This window comes from Myotis daubentonii, chromosome 1 (genome assembly GCF_963259705.1).
Source record: "Myotis daubentonii chromosome 1, mMyoDau2.1, whole genome shotgun sequence".
Classification (NCBI taxonomy): Eukaryota; Metazoa; Chordata; class Mammalia; order Chiroptera; family Vespertilionidae; genus Myotis; species Myotis daubentonii.
The window spans coordinates 210,901,519-210,913,045 of record NC_081840.1 but is presented as its reverse complement, the minus strand read 5'-3'; the positions used below and the strand labels follow the sequence as shown (position 1 = coordinate 210,913,045).

Below are 11,527 nucleotides of genomic sequence, written 5' to 3'. Positions count from 1 at the left end.
ACAGTAGGCACTTGGTAAAGTAAGTCTTCTTAGTTAAACACCTCCGTTAAACAAATATTTACATCCTCACAACTGAAAATGTTAATACAGTGAAGTATACACAATGTCCTCATGCATTTTGGTAGTTATTTAACATAAAACATGATTTCTGAGCCTCCCAGCATCTTTAAGGACGGTACCCTAAGAAATAAAGACATACATTGCCCTGGGTTTGTTTGGTGACAAGCCACCTCTACATACAAGGTTAGTCAGAACCCCTAAAAGATAAACTGTTGGCATCATTAATGCCTGTGTTTGCTATTGTATTTAGTACACCAAATGCATAATATTTCAGAGAGGTTCCTTCAACAATTTCTCGCGTGCATCTGCTGGGATTAGGTCCCGCTGCATGTGAGAAATGGCTTATAAAGACAGAGCTTTATTAACCTCTTATGTCAAAAGTCTGGAGATAGCATTTCGGGCTGGTAGGGCATTCCACGGTATCAGTGACACATGCTCCTTCTATCATCTTGGCTTCCTTCTCGAGACCACTGTGTGGTCCATAATGGCTGCTGGTTGCTTTCCATGTAGAAAAGAGAATAAGGACAGTCATTCTGACATGGTTCACTCCCTGTCTACTAAGGACCTCCCAGAAGTATAATCCAGCCTTTCTACTTATTCCTCATTGGTCAGCGTCAGCCATTTGGCCACATCTAGCTGCAAGAAAGGCCAAGGAAACTTATCTTTCTAGCTTGTGTGCAGGGCTTTCCCTAAGACATTCAGGATCCAATCACGGAGAAAGGGGTAATGGACTTTGAGTTTTGAGGCGGCCAGCCTACAGTCTTTGCACACCAGGTCTTCAAAGCACACGAGCCTGGGATAGAGCCGGTTTGCAAGAAGTTAACATTGTATTGGCATTTAGTATAACACAGAAGGGGGTTACGCCTTTGGTTCAGGGGAAGGAGGCCTGGGCAGCTACATCTGTCTCGGCTCTCCCCTGGCATCTCTATCAGAAGGCTAAAGGAAGGAAACTCAGATGAGAGGGGGCAGGGGAGGCCTCTTTCCCTTGCACAGAAACACACTTCCGCATATGTACCTAATTTTCCATTTCAGGGCTGCTGTCGATATTTCGCTGTGACTAACAACCCTGCTAAGTGTTAAATGTTCTTTATCTGCAAAACAATTGCTTGAAAAGGTTAACAGATGACCAAGAATTTCAAGTGTTTTGGTGGTTGTTTTTTAAGCAATCCTGGCCCCTTTTGTCTTTGCCCCCATGTCTAGACTCCACCAGAGGCTGTCAGAGGAAGTCAAGATCTTTAGGTTGAAAAGACATTGCAGCCTTAGCTTTATCCGCCGGGTTGTCTAGCAGCTGCCGAGGTGTCCAGTGTCTTCCTTCTGGAGCCGGTGCCGCGGCCGATCAGAAAGTATGCCCACAGGCGTGAGCCTGTCCAGAACGTTCTGGACCATGTGAAAGCTCAGACGCACTGTGAATGTCAGGCCCTGGCCAAGATGAGAAGTGGACACCACACACAGTCCCTGATCTCCGCAAGCCGCACTAAATGGGTATTTACCATAAAAGCTTGATTTTTTAAAAGATAGTTTTCTATTGTTGAAAGTATTACATATGTCCCCTTTTTAATCCCTTTGACATCCTCCAGCCTGCCCCTATCCCCTGCCCCCGGTCTTCAGCAGCCTATTGTCTGTGTCCATGGGTTATGCATATCAATCAAAGACCTGTATGCATATACGCATAACTTAGAGCTTGACTTAGATTGAAGATTTTTTTCGATATTACGTATAGGCTTCTTGAGCTAAGAAGTGGTATTTCACTTTGTACGGGAGGAAGTTGAACTATTATAACAATGTGAAAGTCAATCCTTTCTCCTGGTTTCCACGGTAGACAGTAGCACATTGTTCTGTCTAACCAGCTCCCCCATAGAACGAAGGGAATTTGAGGCTTCTCAGCGCTCACCCATGTGTCTGGGCTCAGTAGTGCTGGCCATTCATCTTCCCTCTTTCTGCCTCACCCTGGATCTGATCCTGTGCACCCTCTCCTCCCCCTTTGAGTCTGATTTTTAGGAGGCTTCTATATTTTCTGCTTTTAAGCATCTTTGGAATAGTTGATATAAAACAAGGATAAAATATGACCAAGAGACCGAAAGGTAGACAAAGAATTTTACTCACCTCCCTTTATCAAAACGACACATTCCAAACTTACACCCGCAAAACAGTTGGTGGACAGGCTGATTGGAATATTTGTTTAGTCTGGATCTTGCTACTTTATAAGCAAAACCATAAAATTTTCTTATGACATGAGTTACCAACTTAAAAAAAATCCCACAAAAATTTTTGCATTTCCAGAATGAAAAATATTTTCCTCCTTTTTCATGCTTTAAAATAGTCCTAAGGCTATGGAGAATGGTGTGAGTGAGCCTTGGTACTTAATAAACAAGGAAGGTTTCATGGGTCAAAGAGGGTTGATGGTCTCATCTCATTAACTAACATTCTCTGTCTTAAATGTTGATGCTTAGAAAAAAAATTAAAAGGGGCCCATTTATGAAGCCAGATTTTCATGACATCAACCATGAGCCAGGAGACAAACCAAGGACTGTTACAAAATTTTAATTTTAATTAAAAGTTTCTAAGAGAAAGAAGTTATTACAAGAAAAACATCGGCAAAGAACATTTCAAAATAATTTTCCAAGTAATACAATTAGTGATATAGAAATCTTACTCAGCAATAATTTCTGGGGGTCACCAAGTTATAGTTTTTGGCTTTTAAGAGTACAAAAGTAGCTTAACCTTTTTTAAAAACCAGCATGGCTTTGTGAAGCATGGAGCTCAATGCATCATCTCACATAGGTCCACCATGACCCTGGGAGTTATGGTATGATTACCCCACTTCTCAGATGGGGCAACGGAGGCTCAAAAGCTAGCTCAGTTACTGTCACACAACCAGCCAGTGTCAGGATCTCAACTGAACCCAGATTGAGTAACAAATTGGTCCTTTGAAGGAATACATATTACAGCTTCCCTGTGGAGACAGCCAGGCTGCCATTAGACAAAAGGGCTGAATCAAAATGTGAAATATCCAAGAAGAGAGAGCCTGTGGTCTCCGTCATTTCAGGGAACGCAACAATCACCATGTTATGAATTCTGAGAGCTGACAGGTGGGGGAACTTGAAAACAAAACAAGGGAGAGAAGGACCATTCAATTTTGGAAAAGAGAAGTTACACGCATTATCAATTGGGAAAGAAGGTGTGTGTTTTTTCTGGTTCTGAGGAGGAATGTAATAAAGAATCTAAAGATTATAGTCAAGAACTTGTCTGTAAGATCTCTGAGACTACTACTATCAGTGATGATAATTGACTTCTTATCCCACCGAGCATGAGGTGGGCCCAGGGGCTATCCATGTTCGCCACGTGAACAGACAGTGTGACGTAGCTTGAGATTCCTTTCCTGGGGCTTGTCACCTGTTAAGCAGAAGTGACGGCTATGCCTCCCTCGGGGCTGTAATGAGACATATGAGATACAGAGTATAAAGTAATTAGTACATACCCAGCACGAGGTAATTAATTGATGTTTGGTGTCATTTTATTACCCAGTAAAAAATAATTTGACACTGGACCCCTTTTTATGAGTAGCACTCATCACTTAAAACAATTTTTTTGTATATTCCTTTCTAACAATTTTTATTGATTGATTTTTAGAGAGAGAGAGAGAGAGAGAGAGAGAGAGAGAGAGAGAGGGAGAGACATCAACTTCACTTATTGATGCATTCATTGGTTGATTCTTGTATGTGCCCTGACTGGGGATTAAACCCACAACCATGGGACAAGCTTTGACCTACTGAGCTACCCGGCCAGGGCCTAACACTTTCTTTATTAACTAAATTTTGAGTGCTGTGACCACCAAAGCTCTCTGAATCACTCCTAATAACATTAAACAATTCCTAAACTAGATATGTGCTTTTCTACCTACATTATTCATAATCATCTCAAGACAAAAATCTTGGGGGCACTTCAAATTTAATACATTTGAAAATTCTCGTTATTTATTTTCATTATTTTTATGACGTGACCATCATAGGACACACAGCCATTTATGTTACAATTTTAAGTCATAATGTTTGAAATGAATATTTGCTCGATCTACTTCACGTATCCTTCCTTGCCCCAGATAAGCTTTTATAAAACGAAACGCATTTCTAATGCAAGACAGAACTTTGGACTTGGCAGGCCTGGCTTATTTCAGAGGGGTGGTTTTGTTTGATGTTTGTTTGTGTTGGTCAACATTAAGATATTCACCCATAATAGGCAAACCCATGAATTTTGCCATTGGGTATAATGTTACAATTCCAAGAGCATTTATCCAACTTTCTGAGCTAGATTAATTTGCAGATAAAAAGTAATCAAGTTCCTTTAAACCCGCTGAGATGGCTATACTAAGTTCATGTCTTATCATGAGAGTGATAAGATAAACAACAGCCAGAACAAACAGAAACCTGCCCCTTACCTTGTCTATCTGGGTCCATTCAACATCAGGACAATGAGATCATTCTCTCACTTCAGGTCTGTGACCTGGCGCTGGGGGAATCTCAGGCCCAGTAGATTACAGTCCTCGTTTCTACCTGCTTCCTCCTACGTTAGTTGGGGCCCGTACCCCCACCCCAGGTCCATCCTCAAACATGAAGCAATGTGAACGTGGCAGAAACATCAAGCACCAACTCTCAAATGGCCAAACTGCCATCGTTCTATCATTTCTTTTGCTAAAGAGGGTGTGAGCTTGGCTGCTCTGAGGCAGCTCACTGAATGGGCGCTAACTGTCCCCAGCCCTGGGCCAAGTACATGACTCGCCCAAGCTCATAACCGTGACAACCACTCTACAAGGCACATATCACTTTCACGCTGTAGTTAGAAGATTAAGATCCAAAGATTTTAAGGTCACAGGTGGCCAGAAGCATCGGAATGTCCAAAGCTGTGAACGTACAGGAGCTAGAATCATCCCCCCTCCCCCCCCCCGCCCCCCCACCACAGGAAATCAAGGAAAGATCGAGAGCCATGGAAGGAAAGACAGGGTTTGCACAAGCATTTCAGAGCAGAAACCACACCACGGCCAGGTCTCTGGCTGCAGATCCAAGGCAGCTCTGAGCCACCACAGCTGTAGGGCCAGATGCCAGATGCCCCAGGTGGCCCTGTGATGCCTTCTGAGTCACTGCATTAGTCATGGGTTTTTGTTGTTGTTGTTGCAAGTGATAGAAACTCAACCCAAACTAGTTAAAGCAAAAGAGGAATGTCCCTGGAACACAGGAAACTCCAAAGGGCAGCTGAGCCTGAGGCCTGAAAGCAAGCAGGCTGCCTCACTTCCCTCTGCATGCCCCTTCCTTTCTTCAGACCGGCTGCCAACCACATAGCAGGAACCTTGGCCTCCACGAGCCTCTGAGCCTGTAGCTTTTGCCACCAGAGAAATAGAACACTTTTTCCAGCTCCAGTTGGCAAACATCTCAAGGAGGGGCTCCACCAGGCAGGTCACCGGTGGGTCATATGCCAGGTCACAGGCCGGTCATGTGCCCACCTCGGTCATGTCGGCTGCAGTGGGGAAGAAAGGCACATGGCTGGGTTCTAGAAGAAGGAAGGGTTCTCCAAAGGAGGTAGGTGGCATTTGCAGAAGGGAGAGGTGCTGGGCTGGTGGCCTGTCAGCTGCTCCCTGCATGCACTGCCTCTTCATCCTTATTTTTCTTTTCTTTTTTTTGCATTTTTTACTAGAGGCCCGATGCATGAAGATTTGTGCAAGAATAGGCCTTCCTTCCCCTGGCTGCCAGCACTGCCTTCACTCCAGCCAGAGCCACCTTCCGCCTCTCGCCTTGTAGAGTCAATTTGCATATTCCCTCCTTATTGGCTGTGGGCCCCGCTATCTTTGTTGTGAGGTTATGGTCAATTTGCATATTCCATCTTTATTAGATAGGATTTTTTTCAATTACAATTTACAGTCAACGTCATTTTGTATTAGTTTCAGGTGTACAGCGTAGTAGTTAGACAATCACATGCTTTACAAAGTGTTCCTGCTGATATTTCCAGTGCCCATCTGGCACCATACATGGTGATGGCAGTATTATTAACTATATTCCTACGCTGTGCTTTACAAGGTACTTTTTCACCCCTCAAAACATGGACCCTCCCCTCTTCCGTGGATCCTGTGTGAACCTCAGGGTTCAGCTTGAGAGCAAGAAGTTGCTGACTCAGCTCCACTCTCGGCTAAAGCTGTGTGTGTGCTGGGCCACTTCGCAGGCCACCTGGCTCCCGCGGCGGGACAGATGCACACAGACCTTCTCTGAGCGCCACGCATGGCTGAGCCGGGGGGCCAGGCGGCTCACCGCGGGCACCGTCACTGTGCACTCATGTTTCTGATCTTTAAAAACCCCGGGAGGTAGGTCATCGTACAGACGAGGAACGTGCGGCTCCGAAAGGTAAAGCAATTTTCCCGGTATCACACAGCAGTGAGCGGCAGCGCCGCGGTTCAACTCAAAAGCAAAGGCGGGGCTACTTGCTGAAGACCACACTGCTTCCCGCAGTCACCGCACTTCCGGCACCGGCTTCAGGGCGTGCGCTTCCTCCCACACGCGGCTCGGTCATTTCCACCGGGTCCCAGCTCACACCTGCAGGGATGCCGCTCCCGGGGAGGAAACCGGGCTTTCTGCTGAGAAAGGCTGAAACTGCCAGGGTCAGAAAGCGGGGCAGGGAAACCGCAAACTTGAATTTTCACTTCCATAAAGTAGTTAAGGACAGTCTTTCATTTTTAAAGGTAGACTTTTATTAATTTACTCAGCAAATAACCATGAGTACTTTCTGAGCTCCAGTTGAAGACACAGCACAACAAAGGGCCACGAAGCCGTGCAGTTCTTGCATTTGGCCAGCAGAGGGCGCGCCAGCTCTGCAAGGCCGACGACCTCCCGCCTGACACCATCTGAATGGGATGGTGTGGACAGCGACCCCAGCTGGGCCGCCACAAAGTGCGGGACACAAAGAAGTCCCAGGTGTCCTTACAACTGCTTGGAGCTACAATGAGGGAACACCCAGGGGGGTCTGAGAACAGTCCTGAAGAACAGTCCCGGGAAGATGAGGAATGAACAAAGGAAGCCCTGGGTAGACCCAACCTGCCCCACAGACAAAAGGGTGAAGAGGACCCAGGACCTGGCAATGACCTCGGGTGCAAAACAGAGACCCCTTTGACCACAGCTGAGCCCTCGGCAACCAGAGCTGGATCGTGGGACCCCACTTCCTGGCCCCGACACCCCTGCCCTCAGTGGGAGGGAAGGCAGGGTTCCTCCATGTTAGGGCTGTATTAGGGTGGAGGGAGCCTACCTATCACATGGACTTGAGAAGGAAGGGCAGGAACATCCCCGGCCGTGGACAGTCGCCTGGCAAATTCACCCAGGCCCTGTGCGTGTTGGGCGAGCTGCACTCATGGTTCAGGTGGGCATTGCAGGGCTGGCGTTCTGTCTCCACGTGGGACCACTGCTCACCTGCTCCCTGACAAGCTGAGGAAGACGGAAGAGAACAGTGACCACCCCCCACCTTCTGCATTACACCTGTGCTGGAGATGTCAAAAGGCTGATTAAGAGTGAAACCCCTCCCCCCAAGTGGCCCCTTTTGATTCATCCTCACCTGAGGATATTTTTTCCATTCCTTCTGAGACAGAGTGGAAAGGAGGAAGGGAGAGGAAGAGAGGCGAGAGGGACATCGCTGTGAGACAGACACATCGATTGGTTGCCTCTAGCACATGCTCCATCTGGGGCCCGGGATCGAACCTGCATCCCAGGTACGTGCACTTGACCGGGAATTGAACCCACGGCCCTTCGGTGAGCAGGCCAATGCTTTAACCACTGCTCACCGGCCAGGGCTATCTCCAAATTTAGAAAATCATTATGGCGGGGTGAGGAATGGTGTTACCATGGCCGGTAAATCCAATGAGGAAAGCCAGCCAAATGAGAGGCAAGAAATTAGGCACTGTCATATTAAGCTCCATAAAGTACACACCCACATTGTACTTAAGGCGCCAACAATCGGATCACTCAAAAGCAGCACACTGTATTTAACATTTTTATTTTTAACTCTGCTTTGGTAGTACAAAAGTCGTAGAAGTACAAACCAGACAGTTAAAAATACACTTGACACTCATAAGGGTGAAAATTTTCCTTTACAAATTTTTACATCGAGGTGGCGGCCAACCCACTCCTTTACACCAGCAGTCAGTCCATCATCGTTAGTGTTGTGCACGGTCAGTCTGTGCGGACCCCCGTCCCTCGCGGGAGGAGAGCACAGGCCTGTAAACATCACTCGCGTTGGGAACACTCGAGCTCTTATTAGATCATAGAAACCAGTAAAAAGCTTATGCGTTGAAAATATTGAATGCGTAACTTTTGGCATATTTTGCAGATGGATAAAAACTGCTCAAGTATTAGAAAATATTTAAAATGTACTGTTGGTATAAATACAATCATCTTAAATATTTTTGAGTATTCTCCTGCCTGTTGTATTGCTATTACAAAAAGTGCTCTGACCTGAATAAAGTTAAAAAATAATTAAAGCTGAAGAATATCTTACATATTATCCCTCACCATTCTGAGAGTGTATTCTTCAAACAAACAAAAAATGATGTTTTCTTAAAAAAAAAAAAAAAAAGCTAAAACTATTGGTCTAGTTCACACATATTTACTAATTCACATCCCCAAAATTCCTGTATTGCTACTTTTTGGACCTCAGTGAAATTTCCTCCACACTGACTTCCTCTAGTCCACTGTGTAGATGTATGTGTGCACGTACGCCTTTTAATCAGTTGTCAGTAAAAATTCACATGAAATTGAACCTACCATTCATTTAAAAGGTTAGAAGCTTTAGTCTGATGCCAGAAATAGAATGGAATGAGCATATTTACAGTAAATGCTTTAAATACATTTTAATGGAAATCACCTCCTGGGAGTCAAGTGAGAAATGTGCTTTCTCCCTCTGAAATAGAGCAAGCATCCAGCGGCCCTGGGAGCTCTCCCTGGAAGTGGACCCTCCCAGGCTTTGGCCCAGACCTACCATAAATTCACTATCTTGGCCTCTGAGTTCTTCCAGGTGTTTCATAAACCCTAAGGCAAAGAAAAAAGCAGGGTTTCCAAGCCCAAAGGGGAAAAACCACCACGACTCTTTGAAATAACGAGCATTAGTTACGAGATGGAACCAGCAATGCATAAAGAAAATGGCCAGGGGAGCGCGGCCCGTCTGGCATGAGAAGTGGAGATTTTTCCTTTTATTTGGACTTGGGTTGTCAAAACAAGAATATTTTTGTTTTTGTGACTTTAAACCACTTTCCCCTTTATTGAATAAACTAAGTAAGACTTGTTTAGCTCACGTTAAAAAAAAAAAACAACACAAAACTTCCCAATATTTTATAAGTGACCTAAGAGCGGCATGATGTAGCAGGAGTCAGCACTGAATTCTCGGTCTCAGCATCCAGAGTCTGACGCCAGGGCCTCTTGGGGATCCATTTCTCAGGGCCAACTAGGTTATCCTCAGGGACCTTTCACTACCAGAGCCGTCTTTATCTTCTGCAGCAGTTAAACTGTAAGAGAATCTTCTTACGACCAGTAGTAACATAGAAGCGTTGGGGGAACAAAAGTACATGTGTGCGTGCACACACACACACACACACACACACAGAGCATCAGCTCAGACTGTGCACTGCACGAATACGTCCACTGTACAGAGTGATCATACTGGAAAAAACTGTGGTGTATACACCATGGGGTGGTGGCTGAAGGCAATTGGGGAGATAAAAAAATGAGCTCTTTTCTTCCCTGGAAATGTGATAATTTTCTCATGAGACTTTTTTAAATCAAAACTTGTTTCAATGCCAACTGAATTCTGTCTTCAGCAGAACAACAATATTCCCTTTTTGGCTTTCTTCCGTATGCCTGCAGATTCCACGATAGAAATCGTACAAAAGATTAAAAACATTCCTTGGGCACAACTTCGTATCGTGTAAGTTTTCAGTCTCTTAGAACTCTTCAAATAGAGTCATTCCTAAAAGAGAAATCAAGAAAGGTAAAGCTTTGTAGGAGGCAAGCGTAATATCACAGACTAACCTGCCTGAAGATTTAAACACACAGGGACACTGTAACCCACTCGCCCCTTCCCACGGCATTCCTCCCGACTGCACTTCTTCTAGAATTCCGTCTGAAGAAAGGTAAGCACCACCAGTTCAAAAGGACCTCACTGTAAGGTTTTCTAAATGAAGAAAGAGGAACTTGAGAGCCACAGTGGACGAGGGGTATCGGTCTGGTCTAAGGTGAGTTCTAAGGTGAGCCTCCTCCCTGAGCCGGGTGCCACTTCCTGAGACCCGGCCCGGTAACTCCTCAGCCACACCTGCCACGTGATCGTGCTCAGCACAGGGAGCCTCGGATTTCAGGTGAGTGTCTTTCCCAGGCCTCCCCACAGAGTTAACTCTGAGTCCCTCTTGAGTACACAGGCCGCTTGGCTGGGATCGCTGGCAAGAAACCCTGCTCAACCCTAGGTCTGCCCTGAACCTCGAGGGCTCTGTAGTGTATTAAGTTCTTCTAAAATAGAAAATAGAAAAAATGGTCCTAAAAGAAAAAGAAGAGATAATTTTCCCAGTAAAACTTCAAATTGGACCATTGGTAGTCAACTATTTTTATGTCTCCTTTTATCATCTGCTCCCTTAGACCTAGACTTTTTTGCATCAAGGAAAACAAGGTCAAGGGTGAGGGCTGTCAGGCCTAGAATATAATGTTTCATCACAGTAAGAGTTTTCATTCCCAAGTAGGACAACTTCCCATTTCTAGTTCTTTGCACAGATTTGACCAACTTAAAGGGGGTGGGTGAGCAAGACGGAGGGCTGGGCTAGGAACGTGGGTCTATGTGAAGCCAGACCCCGTGACTAGCTGTGGACCTGCAGCACCCCCTCGTGGGGCAATGGGTCTGACAGAGGTGATATAAGTATGTGCTTAACAGAGCCAAGCAGTCAGCACATGCCCCAGGGCGAGTTCTCTGGATCATGGCCACCGTCACACTGCCTCTGGGACAGGTTAAAGTTGCACTGTACACAGTGTCTTTGAGAGAAGAAGGGAAAATACGAATTGCTGTTCAACATCTTCATACAAGGAACTAAGCAAATAAAAACGAGGGAGAGGGCAGATAACCTTTTTAAAAGCTCTATTACAAGCTGCTCAGCACTGACTCGCCGTCCTGAGCTCTCTCGCGCTCTCTCTCTCTCTCTCTCTCTCTCTCTCTCTGCAAACACACACAGATTATCAGGCAGCACGTGACCAGCACAGAGCTCTCAATTTCCAGCTAAATCCCTGTCTGACCAGGACGACACCCTGTGCTCTGTGGCTTATAAAGTTCCAACTGTGGCCTTACGCTGGGGCTGGGTCACATGCATGTCCACAGTGTTAAATTCCTTCTTGTTTCACGCTACAGTTGTGAATATATCCATATTAATAAACAAACACAGGCTTTAAAGCGGCATTTCTTTACCACAGCA

At 45.6% G+C, this 11,527-nt stretch overlaps 1 protein-coding gene across 4 annotated transcripts in view; it reads right to left on the bottom strand.

The window, feature by feature from the left end:
- Positions 1-6,147: 6,147 nt before the first annotated feature.
- Positions 6,148-11,527, bottom strand: part of RELL1 (RELT like 1) — a 76,523-nt gene continuing 71,143 nt past the window's right edge. For 3 of the 4 annotated variants that reach the window (XR_009449792.1, XM_059673591.1, XM_059673611.1), the window contains one exon: positions 8,066-10,047. The gene's annotated coding sequence lies outside the window, so the exon portion shown is untranslated. Of the gene's footprint in view, positions 7,518-8,065; positions 10,048-11,527 lie in introns of those variants that run through there. The other variant, XM_059673602.1, reaches the window with a different exon arrangement.